This window comes from Strix uralensis, chromosome Z (assembly GCF_047716275.1).
Source record: "Strix uralensis isolate ZFMK-TIS-50842 chromosome Z, bStrUra1, whole genome shotgun sequence".
Taxonomy (NCBI): Eukaryota; Metazoa; Chordata; class Aves; order Strigiformes; family Strigidae; genus Strix; species Strix uralensis.
Genome location: NC_134012.1, coordinates 62,523,004 through 62,543,111, shown reverse-complemented (window position 1 = coordinate 62,543,111; position 20,108 = coordinate 62,523,004). Strand labels below are relative to the sequence as shown.

Below are 20,108 nucleotides of genomic sequence, written 5' to 3'. Positions count from 1 at the left end.
TTTTTCATTACTTCATGCAACCATTATTTGAAGTAGGATATCTTTAAAGTAAAGAAATTTAGCATTTGTACTGCTACTATCATGACAGCTGAAATGTATTAGTTTTTTTCTATGTCAAAAAACAAATCTATAAATGCAAATTTTGCTGACTTTCTGAAAAAAAGCGCATCAGTGTTGAACAAAAATTTACCATCATGAGCTTACAAATTCTCATTCTTTTGCACTCTTTTTTTCTCAATATTGAGATATAATAAGAGCTTTATACCTGAGAAGAGAATGTTAATGCTCATCTCTCTAGAATATTTATTAAAGTAATAAAAAAGTGGGTAAAGCCAGAAGATGAGATCTGATGGGATCACCACAAAAACAGAGTAAAAATTATACATGCATTATTCTCTGAATATGATAAGTTTTGCTTTAAAACTTTTTCAAGTACCAACTGACATTTTACCAATGTCTCCACCTGAAAGTACTGGATGCTGATGAGTTAAGTAATTGGTTTTGGCTCACAAAGCTCATCCATTGTGAAGAATTATTCATATGCTGTCATTTATTTTGTGAAGTATGACATATCTCCATGTGGAATGTAATAAAAATAATATAGCTTAGACAATATAGATTTGTTTTGCTCATTTGATAGAATTTTTAAAAGGTTGAATTTATGTCAGTTGCACTGAATATTTTATGAGACCTCCCTTTTGTAGAATCATCTACAGCATTTGAAACTCCTCTGATTAAAATACTTCAAAATCCTCACTTCTGAGTGAAAAATCTGAGCAGTGGAGGCCTTGAATTTGGTACAATATTTTTCTGTGAAGAGACTGGACTACCTGGTAAGATTTTTGAAGGAGGTCTGTCATACTATGAAGCAGTCTCTTCTGCAGGGGCCAGTTCTGTAGGGAAGCTCCTGAGTCTGTTGCTTCATCCCTCCGTACCAGCCAAGGACATCTGTCCTGGATCAGCACACCTATGGATGGTAAAATAACATTTTTTCAGACTGTGATTTCTCAAGCAAAGGTAAGTCCAGCCTGACTATTCCACTGCACTACTTTGGGAGGACTTCATGCAAAGACCAAAGAAAATTTCTAAGGAAATTTCAAAGCATAGAGAGAACAGGGTTTAGGGACTGATGTCTAATGCACTGCAGATCCTAACTTTTCCCAATGTTCCTTACCTGCAGAAGTGTATATCCTTATTTTTCCTTCCACCCATTATGAGAATCCCTCACATTTCTTCTGGTAATCTGTGGCAGGTGCACCCGTCCAATGAAAACAGGGCTTCTTGGCTGCTGAAGTGTAGCAGCTGTTGATTACCTTTGTTCTCAGGGCTTCACAGTAGTAGGGGGCCTTTGGCCAATAGGAGCCACTATTGACTACAGATCAGATTCAGTCTGGGTATAAATGGAGTCCCCATTTTGATCTAGTCCCCGTGGAACAGCAAGTTGTTGTTGAGGACTCTCCCTTTTGGTTGGGATGCTGCCCAAGGAAACTCCTTGAGGTTACTTGGGTCAGGATACTGCCCTGAGAATTTCCTCGAGGTTGAGAGCCCTCACTTGTTAGGTGAGTGATAGAGCATTTTGGGTTGTCATTAAACCCGGGGAAGTGATAGGGTGTTTTGGATTGTCATTAAACCTTAGAAAGTGATAGAGCACTTTGGGTTGTTGTTAAACCCTAGGAAGTTTTGTTCTCCTCTCATGGACATTTGAACCTGTAATTGAATAGTTGCAGAGGGCTAGTTAATTGTGTGTTAATAAATTTTTGGTTGTTGTTTGTTTATTTGAGAGCCTCCATAACTTAATCAAAAGCAGTTTTGTGGAAATCCAAGAAAAGTTAGGGAGAAGCCATATAAAAATGGGGAAAGGGGTGTGGAGGTGGAACACTTTTTGGACCTGCATCATGGCCAAAGAAAATAAGCAAACAACATTTAATCAAAGCAACTAGATCTAATTACTTAAATGAAGGCAAATAGTTCTGGAGTAGAACTCTTGATAGAGTAAATGTCATGAACTTGTGCTAAATTCTTCTTAAGACAGAAACGGATGACGAAACTGTTGAGAAGTTGATGACTGCCAAAACTCTTTGAATAATTTCAAAATTGTTTTGTCTATTGAAGTACTTCCTCCACTACAAGAGAACCTCCAAGTCAAGCTCTAAGTTGAATTATGTAATAGTACTATATATGCAGTACAGTAGTTGCAAAAGAGAACACCCTCATAGCAAAGCAAAAAACCTTGCCCAAACTGTCAAAGTCATAATTCAACTTGAGCCGGGAAGCAAACAAAAATAACACAAAAAAGAAAGAAATTATTATGGGATGGTCCAAAACCCAAATGTATATCTAGGAATTGTCATTTAAATAAATTATACTTTAAAACTGAAAGTACTTATGCACAGTGGTTTCTCTTGAATGGAAATGTCCATGCACATTATTAATTTCACCATTCCAGAGAAGTTATTGGCTTAAAAGCAAAAACTTATTCCATTTAATTTCTACTGTGATGGTTTGGAGTATAAAGAGACTACTACATAACTCTCCACTTTAATAAAAAACAACATATAGTTGCATATACTAACTTCTTCAGAAATCCAAAAAGAAGAATACAATTAAATAAAATTAAAAAGACAATTCTGCAGTTTTAACAGTACTCTGAAGTCTATGTGATTCTGTAAGTGTCCTGGTTTCGTCTATGATAGAGTTAATTTTTCTTATTAAGTAGAAGAGTGCTGTGTTTTGGATTCAGTATGGGATTTGGCATGGAAGAATGTTGATAATACACTGTTTTCAGTGGTTGCTAAGACATCAAGGACTTTCCAGCTGCCCATGTCTTGCCCATGTGGAGGTGTATAAGAAGCTGGGAGGCATCACAGCCAGAGCATCAGACCCAAATTATCTAATGAAATATTCCATGTCATGTAACATCATGCTCAGTATATAAAGGAGGCTCAGCTGGAAAGGAGAAGGTTCTCTCTCACTTCTGGGGCTGGGGTTTCAGGATCTTGGTTTTTTTCCAGATGGCTGGCTGGGAACAGGCTGGGTATCGGTTGATGCATGGTGAGCAATTGCATTGTACATTACCTGTTTGTATTTTCTATTATTGTTATTGTTTTATTTTATTTCAACTGTTAATTTTTTTTTATCTCAACCTACAAGTCTGCCTACCTTTACCCCTTCAATTCTCTATCCCATCCTCCAGAAGGGGGAAGGGCAACAGCAGCTGTGTGGTGTTTGGCTGCTGGACAGGTTTAAACCACAACAGTAGGGTAGAACACTTGCTTTATTATTTCTATTTACTTAGTTTTAGACACCTATGTTTGAAAGATTTTCTGTAAGACCATGTTCAAACTATCCAACCCCTCTGACCAACCTGTGCAGGTGGTCAGTCACCCTTGAAGTAGAAAAAAGTTTCCTGATGTTCAGAGGGAAACTCCTGTGTTTCTGTTTGTGCCCACTGCCTCTGGTCCCGTCACTGGGCACCAGTGAAAAAAAAAAAAACGGCTCCATATTCTTTACACCCTTCCCTTCAGGTATTTGTGCACATGAATAATTTTACCCCTGAACCTTCTCTTCTCCAAGCTAAATATTTCCAGCTCTCTCAGCCTTTCATCATAGGAGAGATGCTCCTCTAGGTCCTTCATCATCTTAGCAGCCCTTTGCTGAACTCTTTCCAGTATGTCCATGTCTCTTATATGAGGAGTTCAGAACTAGACACAGTACTCCAGGTGTGACATTACCAGTGCTGAGGGGAACGATCACCTTTGTTGATCTCCTGGAAATGCTCCTAATGCAGCCCAGGATACCATTAGCCTTCTTTGTGGGAATGGCACATTGTAGGTTTATGTTCAGCCCAGTGTCTATCAGGATGAACCCCAGGTCCTTTTCTGCAAAACTGCTTCCCAGCTGGTGCCTGGGATTGTTCCTCCCCATGTGCAGGACTTTGCACTTCCACTTGTTGAAATTCATGAGATTCATTGACCCACTTCTCTAGCCTGTTGAGGTCCCTCTGAATGGCAGCACGAGCTCCTGGCATATCAACCCCTCCTCCCTGTTTGGTGTCATCAACAAACATGCAGAGGTTGCACTCTGCCTCATCATCGGGACCATACATGAAGATGTTAAACAGGACTCAACCCAATACTGACCACTGGGGTGTACTACTAGTCACTGGCCTCCAACTAGACTTTGGGCCACTGATCACCACCCGCAGTGTCCAGCCATCCAGCCAGCCAGTTTTCAATCCTCTCACTCTCTGCTCATCTAGTCCATACATCAACAGCTTCTCTATGAGGATGTCATAGGAGACACTGTCATAGGCCTTACTGAAGTCAAGGTAGACAATCTCTACTGCTCTCATCTTGTCTACCAGGCCAGTCATTTCATCATGAAAGTTTATCAAGTTGATCAAGCATGAGTTCCCCTTGGTGAAGCCATGCTGACTAGTCCTGATGACTTTCGTGTCCTTCATGTGCTTAGATATGGTTTCCAGCATTAGCTGCTCTATCACCTTCCCAGGGATCAAGGTGAGGCTAACCTGCCTGTAGTTCCCTGGGTCCTCCTTCCTGCCATTTTTGAAGACAGGAGTGACATTTGCTTTTTTCCTGTCCTTAGGCACTTCTCCCAGTCACCATGATCATTCAAAGATTATTGAGAATGGCCTCAAAATTATATCTGCCAGCTCCCTCAGTACTCATGGGTGCAACCCATCAGGGCCCATGGACTTATGTACATCCAATTTGCTTAAGTGTTCCCTGACCTGATCCTCTTCCATCAAGGGTGCATCTGCCTTGTTCCAGCCTTTCTTCCCTTCCTTTCTCTGGGATCTGAGATGCCTGAAGGATGCTCTTTCTAGTAAAGACTGAGGAAAAGTAGGCATTGAGTTCTTCAGACTTTTCTATGTCCTGTGTCACCCGGTCTCCTGCCTCATTCAGCAGTGTTCCCACATTTTCCCTGGGTTTCCTTTTACCATCTGTGTACTTATAGAAGCCCTTCTTGTTGCCTTCACTTCCCTCATCAGATTCAGCTCAAGCTGGGTTTTACCTCTGTACACTCAGACAATGTTTCTGTATTCCTCCCAAGTTACCACCCTCTGTATGCTTCATTTCCGTGTCTGAGTTTTCCCAGGAGCTCCTTCTTCATCCACGCAGGCCTCCTGCCAATTTTGCCTGACTTCTTACTCACAGGGATGGAGCTTTCTTGAGCTTGGAGGGGGTGATCCTTGAATATTAACCAGCTTTCTTAGGGCCATCTTCTGCCTATGGCCTTTTCCTGTGGGATTCCTCCAAGCAGCTCTTAAAAGAGGATGAAGTCTTCTCTCCTGAAGTCCAGGGTTGTGAGCTTGCTTTTCATTCTCTTTTCTGCCCTCAGGATGCTGAATTCCACTATCTCATGGTCACTGTTACCTTTTACCTTCACATCCCCAATGAGCCCCTCCTTGTTGGTAAGTATAAGGTATGGCAAAGCACTTCTCATAACTTCTGTATCATTTGGATTAGGAAGTTGTCATTGATGCACTTCAGAAACCTCTTGGATTGCTTATGCCATGTTGTGTTGTCCCTTCATCAGATACAGGGGTGCTTAAAATTCCCCATGAGGACCAGAGCCTGTGAAGATGAGACTATTTCTAGATGTCTGTAGTAGGTCTCATCCCCTTGTTCTTCCTGGTCAGGTGGCCTATAACAGACACACACTACAATGTCACCCACGTAGGTCTGCTTTTTAATCCTTATCATAAGTTCTCAACTGGTTCATTATGATGAGCTCTTAGATCATCACATTCCATAATCTTACAGAATTTATCCAGAAGCAGAGAATTTGATAAACATGAACAGAATTTATCATGTTTAATAAATCTTTCATCCAGATTTAGATTGATTTTAGTTTGTTTGTTTACTTGAACACTGTCGTTCATGCACTTTCTAGTGAATGGTTGTATCGTTATTTTCTACTTCAGAGCTAATTATTTCATTAATCCAGTGAATAATCTGGTCCTTCTCTAGGAAAAAAAAAAAAAAACCAAACAAAAAAAAAAAAACACAAAAAACAACTTGCATTTTAAGTTTGAATATAAAGACTTCTTTTTAATAAATCTTTCATGTTCGTTTTAGGGAGAGCTATTACAAGCTCCAACTCACAGACTGCAATTCAAGTTTAAGTAAGAAGAAAATATAATAACACAAACATCTTCAGGCTGTCATTTTTATGGAGCTGTTGTTTTGAGAATATGGTTCAAAATTTGTCTCTTCCTTATATCCCAATTCTCAACTTTTTTGAGTTCTATGTAAGTTAAAAAAGAAATACAGTGAATAACCTAAGAAAAAGGAAAAATCCAAGTATTCTTGTGTTCAATTATTTACTAGAGCAAACAACAAAGTCACTGTGAAATAATACTGAAACTTGGAGAAGAATTTTGCCAAATATAATTTCTAAATTGCTGTTATTGAGGAATTTCCATTAAAACTTCAAATCAATAAATAAACTGTAGCAAGGAAATACACTGCAGAAAATCAGAAATCACAAAGAAAGAAACAAAAAATATTAATGGAAACACCATATTAACTAGTTAGACTAATTTTCTGACAGATTGAAAATTCTTAGATTAGATCAGAATACATTATTTGTAGTGCCTAGAGGACAGAAGCTGTATTGATGCTCAAGAGAAAGGCATTTTGGGAAGAAAGTCTACCCTAACTTAAGAAAAATCTGGGAAAAAAAAGCTTTAATTCTTTGGTCAATAATAAAGATTTTGCTAGGAGATGCTGGAAGGAGAAGTGATTTGCAGCTACAAGGAAACTCAACCAGTTTGTTGTATGATTTGTCCAAAGAGGCTACAATTGTCAAGCTTGGGAATAACAATTTTAAGTATTTATGTACTTTATTTATGGTGTAAAAATATGGTCTGATTTAAAAAATGGGTAGATTCACTTAGAAGTATTAATTTTGTGTTTTCCAGTTTCTCTCTGCAACCACAATGTCTATAAACACTTCTGTTTAAAATGAAAGCTTACATTATTACTTAAGCAACTGTCTCAGGGATTTGGGATTTTAGAAAAACTCTCATTAAGCCTTGTGGGACTTGCAATAGAAATATGATGCTAAGCTTAAGGGTATACTGGTAAAGCCAGCATAAAACTTTGAACAATTCAGTCCCGAGTCTTAGTCTGAGAAGTCTTTATCATGATGTTCTACAGTAAAACTAAATTAACAAGTTACAGGCTTTGAATCAAACAATTCACAGATCGAATGCTATATAGGAAACCTATCCAGTCTGTTCAGAATATGTGAAAGTAAAATATCCGTATAACAGGAACATGAACATCTTTGTAGTATCTTATGGTTTAGGTTATGAAACCACAAGAGAACAAAAAGAAGAGAAAAAAATAAAGGAATAGTCTCTGCAGTAAAATAAATGAAGTACTCATTTCATAGAGCCCTTGATTTATGAGGTGTTTGAATGGTAGATAATTTGGCTAGGTATAAATTTCCTTTCATAATAAGATACTAGCAAATAATGCTCAGAAAAATGAAAATCTTGAAATAGCCATAGGAACACTATAAAAAATAATTTCAGATAATTGGCAAAGATGATGAGTGTCAGTTTAAATAAAGGGAGCACATAGCAGAAGATAAAACAATACCAGCCTCATCTCAAATATTCATAATAGTAAGAAAAAACATAGGCTGATAACAAATCTGTGTTATGGGGTTATTGCTTCACATATAATTCAAATATGTTAACTTATGAGGCACATCATAGGCTGTGCTGAGTTTGCATATGTGGCAGAGATTTCTGGTAGCAGGGGTGGGGGCTAGAGCCTTGTGAGAACCTTCTCAAAGCTCCCCCAGCACCAAGTTGGACCTGCCTCTGGCCAAGGCTGAGCCAAATAGTGACGGTGGCTGTGCCTCTGTGATAGCATATTTAAGAATGGGAACCTGGGAGAAGGAGCTGGAGTTATGAGGAGATGCGAGGAGGACACCTATGCAAACACTGAGGTCAGAGGAGGAAAGTGGGGAGGTGTGCCGGTGCAGACTCCCCTGCAGCCCATGGTGAAATGGCAGGCCGCACCCCTGCTGCCCATGGAGGTCCACAGTGCAGCAGATGGATGCTGGAGCAGGTGCCTGCACACAAAGAAGGCTGTGACTCTGTGGAAAGAAGCTCACACTGTTGTAGTTCAAAGCTGAGAGGACTGCAACATGCGGGGTGGTGGCTCATTCCAGCATCTACATGACGTCCTTTCACAACCAAGTTCTCTACCCGAGCAGCAATATTGGCAGCAATATCAGCAAAATTCAGCAGCCCAGATGGGTTTGCCTCTGTGCTACCAGTTGCTCTGATTCCATTGTTGTAACCACCCCCACAGGGCATTTGCCACCATCCATAAGTCAGTATAGACATTGTAAGGAACTGAAGGAAGTAATGCCTCAAACATTCATCAACACAGAAAACATCAAGGACAAGCTGTGGCCTTTGTGGTTAGTCTCATGAATGTCACCCAAGGAAGCTGGAGTGTATCGAAGGATGCACCTCCCACTCTTTGCAGTTGTATTGACAAAAATCAGATAAGCCTCAAAGGGGGAGTCATGGATTGAGTGAAACCAAATGTTTCCCCTCAGGCACAAGTACTGCTAATCACTGGCTCCAGTGTAAGCCTGATATTTTGTGGTTTTATTGTGTCAGCCAGACACCATGTTTGCCTTGCTAAGGACTTCACACATTTGTCATTGAAGAGGTCACAAGAACTCGTAAGAGGTGATCATTTCTGCCCCCAAGAGGGATGACTGCTCAAGAAGCACGAAGTCAGCAAAATTCTGGAGACTTAGAAAAAACACAAAGTATGCTAATCAGCTGACAAAATGAACTTAAAAGGCGACAGACACTTTGTTGTGTGGTACACCCACCACCCAAGACTACCAGACCTGAGACAACACTGGATCCAGGGGTGGTGATCTGGATTTCTTTGACTCTCTTTCTCTCCTTCCTTTTTCTTTCCTTTCCTTCCTTTTCTTTCTTATAGAATTTATAAGACACCACATTGCTTATTATCCTTTCCCAAGTTTAAAATGTTTTCTACCACAAGTAAAACATTTTAACCAGTCATTTGGTGTAATTTCACCTTAATTTAACCCGAGGGGATCACAGAACTGTTGCGACTCTGTGGGCTTCCAATCTGGGTCATGACAGAGATAGAGTACCAGCCACCTTTCTTGCTCAGTGATATTTAAGGCCAGCTGGATGGTTTTCACCTCTGCAAAATTACTCAATTCACCTTCTTCTTCAGCAGCTTTGGTGACCTTTCACGTGGGGCTCCACACAGCTGCCTTCCACCTTTGATGTTTCCCTATAATGTGACAGGACCCACTGGTAAACAGGGCATATCACTTCTCATTATCCAATAGTTTATTATATGGTGGGGCCTCTTCAGCACGCGTTACCTCCTCCTCTGGCGCCATTCCAATATCTTTGCCTTCTGGTCAGTTTGTGATCAGTTCCAGTATTCCTAAGTGGTTAGAGCTCCTTATTCAACCCCATTGTGTGATTAACGCAACCTATTTACTCCATGTGGCATCAGTTGCATGGTGCGTAGAGTGGACACTCCCTTTGAACACCCAGCCCAGCACCAGCAGTCAGGGTGCCAGGAGGAGCTGTGCTTCAGTGCCAATCACCTCCGAAGCAGCTCGGACCCCTTCATATGCTGCCAATATCTCTTTTTCAGTTGGAGTATAGAGGGTTTTAGATCCTCTATATTTCTGACTCCAAAACGCCAGGGGTTGACCCTGAGTCTCCCCTGGTGCTCTCTGCCAGAGATGCCAGGTAAGACCATCCTCCCTGGCTGTGGTGTAGAGCACAATCTTAACATCCTGTCCTGTCCGAACTGGCCTGAGGGCTACTGCATGAACTATTTCCTGTTTAATTTTTTAAAAACCTTGTCATTGTTCAGGTCCCCACATAAAAATCATTCTTTTTCCAGGTCTCTTGATAAAGAGGGCTTATAATCTGACTGTGATTTGGAATATGCAGTGTCTAGAAACCTACAATGCCTAAGAAAGCTTGCATTTCCTTTTTTGTTAGTCAGTGGGTATATAAATGTTATTTTATTAATCATCTCCATTGGAATCTGTCAACGTCCATCTTGCCATTGTATTCCTAAAAATTAAATCTCCTGTGCAGGTTCCTTGACCTTACCTCGCTTTATGGAAAAACTGGCTCTCAGAAGGATTTGGACTATTTTCTCCCCTTTCTCAAAAACTTCTGCTGTATTACCCCATACAATGATATCATCAATGTATTGCAGGTGTGTAGTCTGGATCAGTCCATGGCAAACGGTGGGACTGTGTTTCCACCCCTGGGGCAGTCGATTCCAGGTGTATTAGACACTCCTCCAAGTAAAAGCAAACTGCAGCCTGCATTCTGCTGCCAAAGGGATTGAGGACACATTAGCAATATCAGTTGTGGCATACCACTTTGACTCTAGTTCGTATTGAAGTTCTAACATGTCCAGCATGGCAGCACTCAATGGTGGTGTGACTCCATTCAGGCCATCATAGTCTACTGTCAGTCTCCGTTTTCCATTAGACTTTCACACTGGCCATATGGGGCTATTAAAGGGTGAGTGAGTCTTGTTGATCACTCCTTGGCTCTCTAGGCAACAAATCAGTTCATGGATAGGAATGACAGAGTCTTGGTTGGCGTGATATTGCTGTCAGTGCACTGCTGTAGTAGCAATTGTCACTAGTTGTTCTTCAACCCAGAGCAATCCCACAACAGAAGGATCCTCTGAGAGACCAGGTAACACACACAGCTGTTTAATTTCCCCTACCTCCAAGGCAGCTATACCAAAAGTTCACCAGTAACCTTTCGGGTCTTTGAAATACCCTCTTCTGAGACAAACTATACTAAGAATACATGGAGCTTCTGGACCAGTCACAATGGGGTGCTTTTTTCACTCATTCCCAGTTACGCTAACCTCAGCCTCCAACACAGTCAGCTTTTGAGAATCCCCTGTCACTTCTGAAATACAAATGGGTGTTGCACCTTTAAAACTCTATGGCATTTGGGTACATTGGGTGCCAGTGTCCACTACAGCCTTATACTCCTGGGGTTCAGAAGTGCCAGACGATCGAATCACCACAGTCCAGTAAACTCGATTGTCCCTCTCCTCCACCTGGCTAGAGGCAGGGCCCCTCTAACACTGGTCATAGTATCCACTATCAATGAATGGGTTAGTGTGGCATACGTGTCTCAGTCTCATCTTGGTCACTCCTCATGAATATGGATCAAAAGTTCTTCTCATAGGATCAGGAGAATAGTCAACCTTTCTGATCTGTTTGGACAACTGATTGCTGGAAACTGGAGAGGCATTTCTCCTGAAAGAACCCCGATTTGTAGTTGTTCTTCCTTCCAACTCATGTATCCGCTCTTCTAGGAGCTAGGTAGATTTTTCCATCCCATTTTCATGTATTTTCCATGGTCACACAGGAAATACTACAGGTTCTCCTGTGGTGTATACCTGTTCTCTTGAGCAGGGAAATGCTTACTCCTAATAGCTGAGATCCTAGTCTGTGCAGGTGTATGAGAGATGAGAAACCAGGCCTGTGAGAAACTAAGAAAAACAGCCTGAGAAAGCAAAAGTTGAGGCTGATCTAAGAAATGCCTCAAACACTCGCAAGACAAAACTATGAGTCACAGGATGAATTCTGTGGAGGTCAAAGCTGATAAGGCTGCCCAAATAACACAAGATGCAGCTGGAGGAGGGAGCCCTGTGAAGACAGGACGGCTCTGCTCTGGTGCACCTGGATAAATTTCAAGGGCCATCTGTCTGGTGAATGACCTTTGGTTCATTATCCACAAAATGCATATTAAAGTTAACACCCTCAATATGCTAACGAGGGCTAACATGATCATGCTAATTACACCATACCATGAAACACCTTACCCCCCCCCGTACATGGGATACATAGGTGTGTGGATCGACCTAGGGGATGGACCCAAGGAAAGTGTGTATAAATCAAGGGAGGGGGAAGAAAGGGGGTGTGCCCTGGAGAGTGCAGTGAAGCGAAGAAGATGGATGCAAGTGAAAAAGACAGATGCTTCCTGTGCCTCCTGGAACCCTCGCTGGCGGGATCAGCGCAGAAACCCCGACCGGTGATCTGTATTTCCCCATTCCCTCTATCTCCCTCTTTTCCCTTTCCCATTAAGAAATGCAAGGCATATTATATTGCTTGTCACAACTTGCTATATACTTAGCCAACTATCGTGTGTTTAGTTAGTACATTATGGGTAGTTAATGAATGTTTAGACTTGGGAGACTTGTTGTCCACTCCATTGGGGATTTGCGAATCTGAGTCACTTGTCTCCCTCATCTGAGCGGGATGTGACAAGGTGGGGAGTAGGACATGTCCTCTTTGAATTGCTGGAGTTCTTGGGAGAGTTTTTTAACAGCTTTGATGAGGGAGGAAGAGAGACTTTCTTCATATTGCTGGAGTTGACCAGCCAATTCATCCACTGTTGGCCCCTCTTCATCTCTGCAGTCCATTACTGCTAATGCATTGACATATGATGATGATGTGCTCCATAAAACTTCCTCCACATGGACCAGGTACATTGGACTTCTTCTGGACCTGTGGGTAACCATGCATTGTCTGGATTATAATAAACGATCTCCTTCATGGCAAGTTCCCTCAAGTATTGGATACCTCTCTCCATAGTGGTCCACTTACTTGCATGACATAAAAAATCTTCCTCAAAGGGATACCTCTCCCTCATGCTTGACAAGAGTTGCCTCCAGAGACTGAGATGTTGTTTCCAACTGCCTTGTCAATATCCCTTCCCTAGTCAGGCATTGCAGCTGCCTGGCCTCCCTACCCTCTAATTCCATACTATTGGCCTTGCTATCCCAGCATCTGAGCAACCAGGTAACGAGTTGCTCACCTGGATGGCAGCTGAAATCCTTTAGCATGTCTCACAGCTCACTCAGGAACAAGGATCTGGTGATTACCACTGGTTCTGCCTCCTCCTCCTGTTCTAGTGATGGTCCTGGCTAATCGTCATCCTTTAGAGTGCAAGGGGATCTTTTTGTATGTTTCTTCTTATGTATAGGAATAAATGACACTGTCATGGGTTGGTTCTTTGATTCAGCTACAGTGACTGTCATCAGGGTTGGATTAGCTGCAATACCTGTTGCCAGAGCTGGAGTGGCTGCAGTGGCTGTTGTGGATGTGGCTGCAATCTGTCAATTTGTTATTAGTGATTTGTGGAAACAGACTCTACAACTCAGAGAGAGTTATATATCAGGTATGTTTACTCTGGCGCCGGGGTGCAAGGGGATTTCTCCACAAAGCTTGCACATTAACAGTACATTTTACCAAAAACTTACAGAGTGTGGATATACATATTCATTGGATTACATAATACAAATATACATATGCATAAGTAAGGCTGGGTTAGTTCAAAAGGCTGGTGTCAGCAGTTTATGTTCTCTTTGCATCTGCGCATTGCCTCCTGGTGGTCGTCTCCTCGGAGCATGCGCAGATTCTCTTAGCCAATTTCTTGAATAACAAGAGTGGTTTCAGCCAATTTACTCATTCTATCTTATCTAAAAGTGCCAGTGTATCCATTTCTACTGTCCATATATGGCTATCCATTCATTACAAAGACTAAACTAGTTAGAGCACATCTGCTTTCCAAGGACAAGAAACATTTTTGCCGAACAGAGTAATTCTTGGTAAGTTTCCACAGAAACTGCTTTGTTTTGATGAACACAGTAACAGTAGCTTTTGGTAAGCTTCCACAGAACAGTCAGGGCAAGCAGGATTATTAAGCAATATTCAGAAATCATTGTAAATTGTTATAAGTAAATAAGTTACAAAGCAGGTGATCATTTCCTTGTATCATCAGATCCAGAGACCTTCTCTTCCCTTTGAGGGTACTGAATACTGTTTAATAGGGCTCAGTAGGCATGGACCAGGCTCCAGCATATTGCAGTGATCTGTGTCTCTCTGGAATTACCAGGGCGACAGCACACTTCTTCCAAAATATTTTATTAGCTCTTCAGGATTCTGTACCTGTTCAGGAGTGAAGTTCCAATATGCTGGAGGTGCTCACTGTCTTAGGTACTTGTCCATGATATCCCACACCCCCAGCCACTCACAATTCTCCAGCCTTGGGGTAGATCTCCAGATGATACTCTTAAATAGTTGCTTAACCCTGAACAAAACCTGAACAAAGCCTGAATCACATGCAGGAACACACTGGCTTCAGGCAGTAAGGCAGTAAGTGTTAGAGCCAACGTTCCAAGGATATCTAAAATTCCCAAAATTGTGAAACACAATTGAAAGTAGCCTCAGGAGCGATGACTTCATCATGCCATAAATCAGTGTAACATAGTACAGCAAAACAAAAATCTTAATCCAACTCCCACAGATGGTAGTCAGCAGCATGGGGACTATATACAGCAAATGAGTTGATGAAATTTTAAGAAACCAAGTTACATGACCACCAACTGATAAGCCTGATAACTAATAAGACAATATAATGAATGCTTATAACAAATTAATTATGACATACCGATCAGATCAGTTGTTATCTCAACCCTTGGAGTCCCACGCTGGGTACCAAAAAGGACTGTTGTGGTTTGAACTCAGCTGGCAGCCAAACACCACGCAGCTGGTAGCTCACCTCCCCCCACCCAGTGAATGGGGGAGGAGACTGGAAGGATGTCACAGATTAAAAAATTAACACGATAAAGATTTAGCAGCAGATCAAGATTTATTAACAACTAGCAGCACTTAATCATTAACCAATTTAAAGATTTACAAAATAATTCAGTATAATATGTCAAAATTAAAATAGTGACTTAACTACAAATTCGAAGATGACAAGATTCACACTAGCTAGTACCTTAAGGTACCTTATTTGTACCTTAATGTACCTTAAACTAATACATATACATATGCACATTCACAAACACAAGACATACAAACAGACAGACAAAAGTATTTGAATCCAGTTGTCGCTGTTGAGACGGACACGACAAACACTGAGTTGTGCAAAATGGCTACTTTATTGTTCTAACAAGACTTTTTATATCTTTATTAGGAGTATGTGTCCATATATGATTGGTTTAATTAGAGACTAACAGTTCATGATTGGATGACCTCTTCTCTGTTGCAACCTCGATAACCTTCCTTTCCTTGCGGTCAGGCAGTTCCTGTCTGGTAGTTCCTTACTCTTGTTTACTCAGCTCTTCTCGGGACTTTCAAGTCTCTTAAGGGTATACGGGTATCTGCTCAAGGTCAATATCAAACTTACATTCTGATCCCTCGGACCAGCCTAGTTCTCCCATAATTCCCCCTTTTTGTATTTGTGCTACAAAAATTGCCTGTGCCATCTGCTGCAGGTCTCTTTGCAACAGAGACACAAGACATGGCAACATTAATAACACAACTACAATGATGAACAAAAGCAACAACCCAGTTTTTATCAAAGATAACAACCACCCTGATAGTCCCCATCCTTTAAACAAATTATTCAGGCAATCCCATCCATCATTTGCCTCTAACTTCTTCACTCCTTTCAGAAGCTGGATACTTTTATGTATTGATTTCGAGTGATCTGACAAAGTCATACAACACATTCCGTCAAAGTCTTCACAACCATGTCCTTGGGCTAATAACAAAAAATCTATTGCAGCTCTATTTTGTAATGTAGCATGCCTAACACTGTCAACATCAGTCAACAAGCCATAACAAGCCAAATACAATGGGCAGGGTACCAACGCGGCCCATGTTCTGTGGAGACACAAGCATAACCCCTGCCCCAGGTGATTAGGTTATAAGGCTGAGACCACTGCCCCGTCTGTAAATCCTTAACACGCACCAAGGCAGTTCTCCGTACCTCCTGAGTTGAAGAAAAAGAGGCAAAATGTCTCTCAATGGGAGGGACCAACCCTTTCTCGGGCATGGTTAAAAAGTTTAATACATAAATGGCCTTTGTCAACTGGGCCTCTGGGGGCTCCCCTTCCATTCCCCCTTTCTGTTTTTGAAGTAGGCTTTTCAGGGTACCATGGGCACATTCAACAATTGCCTGTCCCGTAAGGGAACGTGGGATGCCAGTAATATGTTGAATCCCCCATCTATGTAGAAATTCCCTAACCGGTCCGGAGACATATGCAGGGCCGTTGTCAGTTTTTACTGTTTCAGGGACACCCAAAACAGAAAACGCCTTTTGCCAATGTTGAATGGCATCTCTGGCTTTTTCCCCTGCATGTGCGGAGGCAAACATTGCATGTGAAAAAGTATCAATGGAAACATGTACATACTTCAACCTTCCAAATTCTGCAATGTGTGTAACGTCTGTTTGCCAGATTTGCAACACCTGTAACCCCCTGGTGTTCACCCCATAATAATACAGCACTTGCTATCCCTGACAATCAGGACATGATGCTACAACGGCTCTTGCCTCTGTAGCTGTAAGATGAAACTGTCTTTGTAATGCTCTGGCACCTTGATGAAAAAAATTGATGTGATGATTGGGCTTATTGCAGAGTATTTGGCACTGGACTGACAATGGCTATAGACACAAGCCTGTCAGCCCGTGCATTCCCTTCTGCCAAAAATCCTGGTAGGGTACTGTGACTACTAATGTGCAACACATAATAGGGATTCTCACGTTTTTGGATCAATTCCCACAAGAACTGTAACAAATTAAACAATATTTCATTATCCACCTGTTTGATGATTGCTTTTTCTAACTGCTGAACCAATCCTGCAACATAAGCAGAATCTGTAACCAAATTAAAAGGTTCTGTAAATCTGTGGAAGGCCTCAGTTACCGCTCTAAATTCTACAATCTGCGGCAACCCTTCCTGTTCTGTGACAATATTGTGCCACTCACCATTCACAAACCACATCACAGCTGCCTTTCCTGTTTTTCCTGATCCATCTGTAAACACAGTTAACCCCGCCACTGGCTTTGTGGAATGTAGCCGTTTGTTCCCAGTCGAAATTTCATGCACCAGTTTCAACACTGGGTGGCTGGGAAGGTGGTATTTTATTTGTTCTTGAAAGTCTGCCAATGCAGATTGCAGTACCATGTTATTTGCTAGGCACCACTCAATATATTCAGCTTGAATTGGAATAACAATGGTTGCTGGATCCCATCCCACAAGTTCAAGGCAACGGGTCTGTGTTTTAATAATCAAGTGAGACATCAATTCAAAAATACCAGGTGCTGTCTTTTTGAATCGATAGGGTATAAACATCCATTCCAGCACATGTAAAGGATCCGCCCAGGTTTCATTCCATTGACAAAGTAATGCATACGGAATTGTGTGACCTGTTAAAACAAAAACTTGCACAACTTCTGTTAGTTCCAGGCAATAAACATGTTTGTTCTGTATTGCTTTTTCTACCTCATCGAGTACCTGATGTGCTTCCTTGGTTAACCGTCTCGGTGCACAAATATTAGAATCCCCTTTCAGTAATTCCATTAGGGGTCTCAACTGCGAAGATGTCAATCCTAAATAGGGCCTAACCCAATTAACTGCTCCCAATAGCTTTTGGATGTCATTGAGATTTTTTACTTCCCTATTCAGCATTACTGGCTGTGGAGCTACAGTCTGATCCAATATTTTGCACCTAGGTATAAGCAAGGACTTGTACACTGAACTTTTTCTGGAGCCACAACCAACCCATATTGTTTAAGATGATATAATGCTGATCGTTCCATGTCATCCAACTGGGTCAGGTCAGATACTGCAAGAAGAATATCATCCATATAGTGATAACAATAAGAATCAGGGTATTGTTCTTGCAGGCCTGAGAGTGCCTGAGCTACAAACCATTGACAAATTGTGGGAGAATTTTTCATGCCTTGAGGTAACACTTTCCACTGATAACGTTTCATGGGCTCTGTGTGGTTGATGACAGGAACCGAAAAAGCAAATTTGTTTTTATCTTGTTCTGCTAATGGAATGGTAAAAAAACAGTCTTTCAGATCCACAATTAAGATAGTCCACCTTGCTGGGATCATAGTAGGTGACGGTAGTCCTGGTTGCAATGTACCCATACTACCCATAATGGCACTGATTTGTCATAAATCATGTAATAATTGCCATTTTCCTGATTTCTTTTTTATTACAAACACAGGTGTATTCCAGGGACTGTGAGAGGATTCAATATGACCAGTCTGTAGTTGTTCTTTTACCAACCTCTGGAGGGCGTTTAACTTCTCTGGGTTGAGGGGCCACTGATTTACGCAAATAGGTGTATCAGTCAGCCATGTTAAAGTGAGGGTAGGTTGTCGTATGCCCTTAAGCACAGTGGCCCCTGTTAAAAATCTGTTGTAATCCTCACACCCCATGCTCCCAGGACATCTCTTCCCCATAAATTCAGAGGAGCAGCAGTAATATATGGTCATAATGTGGCAACCTGTCCTTCAGGATTCTGAATTGCTACAGGTTTAGCTGCTATTAAGCTTTGGGTCATGCCTCCCAGCCCCAATACCCCAGTGTCCATCATAACAACGGGCCAACTCTGAGCCCAATGGAGTTGGGAGACAATGGTAACATCAGCCCCCGTGTCTAATAGCCCAGGTACCTTCACCTGTGAGGGTGTGGGCGCCATCCATTGCGAGGACGCAAGTCATTTGAGGCCGTTTGTCTGAGATGTTTTGTGTCCACATGACTTGAGGGATGCCAGCAGATCCAAATCCACCATCTCCACGCTCTGTTGGATGTGACCTGGGAACACAACTCTTAAAAGGGACAAGCTGAGCAATACGAGCACCTTTTGGAATTGTCAAGGGTGGTGTTGAAGTAGAAACCATAGCACTTATCTGTCCAGTATAATTAGCATTAACAACACCAACATGTACATTGATACCTTGTAAGGTAGCACTTGAATGTCCTATTAACAATACACTCAGATCTCTGTCAATTGGTCCATGCACCGCAAGGGGGACCTTTTGCACAGAATGCGAAGATAATATTACTTGCTCGGCAGTGGATACCTCCATTCCTGCTGCCCCACTGGTTTGTCCTGTGAGTCGTGCACAGAGGATAGCCTTGATGGAAATTGCAGGGCCATTGAAGGGAATACTTGCGTTGGTGCACGTCCCTTCGCGCTCGACTTCACGTTTCCCGACAATAGTTGTCGTTAATATGGTATTTAGATTTACACTGTCCCATTTTTCCGCATCGGTGACAAGACGTTACTACGGGACCAGAAGTTTTTATCCCTTTCTTCTCAGGACAATTGGCTTTTAAATGTCCTGTGTGACTGCAGTGGTAACATTTTTGTTCTTTTACTCAGACAGCTGCCATAGCACTGGCTAAGGATGCCATCTTATGTTCCACTGACCCAAACTTAGCACAAGCAGTAACCATGGCTTCCAGGGTTGGATCGCCTGGCAATGCCTCAATTATCTTTCTACAGTCTTCATTAGCATTATCCCTAGATAACTGTGTTGTTAATGTCAATCTTAAATTGGCATCATAGACCTATTTCTCTATGGCTGCTTGTAATTTATCCACAAATGGCAGAAATGGTTCTTCTGGCCCTTGTCTGGTTCCACTGCTAATAATTAAAGCATATGACTAAGTATTACAAAATAAGGAAGATACACAATAGTACACTTACTTAATGGGGTACTAATATTCAGATCCACTATTGCCAGGGAACCCTGGATGCAGCGAGGATTTAGAGTACCCTTCCTTGCAAGCTGGAAATCCTACGCGATGCGTCCATCCGTAGGTGAGGCATCCAAAGTTCCTGCAAGCAGGTCCACCCTCTCAATCAACAGGCCAAAATAACTGGCAATTTTCTTTTAGTGGAAACATCTGATCTCATTCTCCTGTTAGGTTCCACCCAGAGCCTGGCCACCACTCAAGGGGGAAAAACAAAGCAGTTTCTAATAAGGTTAAACACTTGGGTTTTTAATTCTTAATATTGCTAAACAAATGAAGTTGAATACACAATAAAGATTTTACTAATCAAAGCAAAATGGTTTCTGTTTAAGAAAATTACAATTGCTAAATCATAAAAGTCATAAATCAAAGCCAAAAGCATAAATCCTATACCATAAGCCGTTTGCCATTTGCCATTTACCACAGATCCAC

The 20,108-nt window shown here is 41.6% G+C and overlaps 1 long non-coding RNA gene across 1 annotated transcript; it reads right to left on the bottom strand.

Annotated features, from left to right (window-relative positions):
* Positions 1–15,034: 15,034 nt before the first annotated feature.
* On the bottom strand, positions 15,035–19,167 carry LOC141937862 (uncharacterized). Its single transcript, XR_012627099.1, has 2 exons — positions 16,886–19,167; positions 15,035–15,275 (listed from the first exon to the last, which is right to left on the bottom strand). It is a non-coding gene; the product is annotated as an uncharacterized LOC141937862 (long non-coding RNA).
* Between the last annotated feature and the right edge of the window lie 941 nt (positions 19,168–20,108).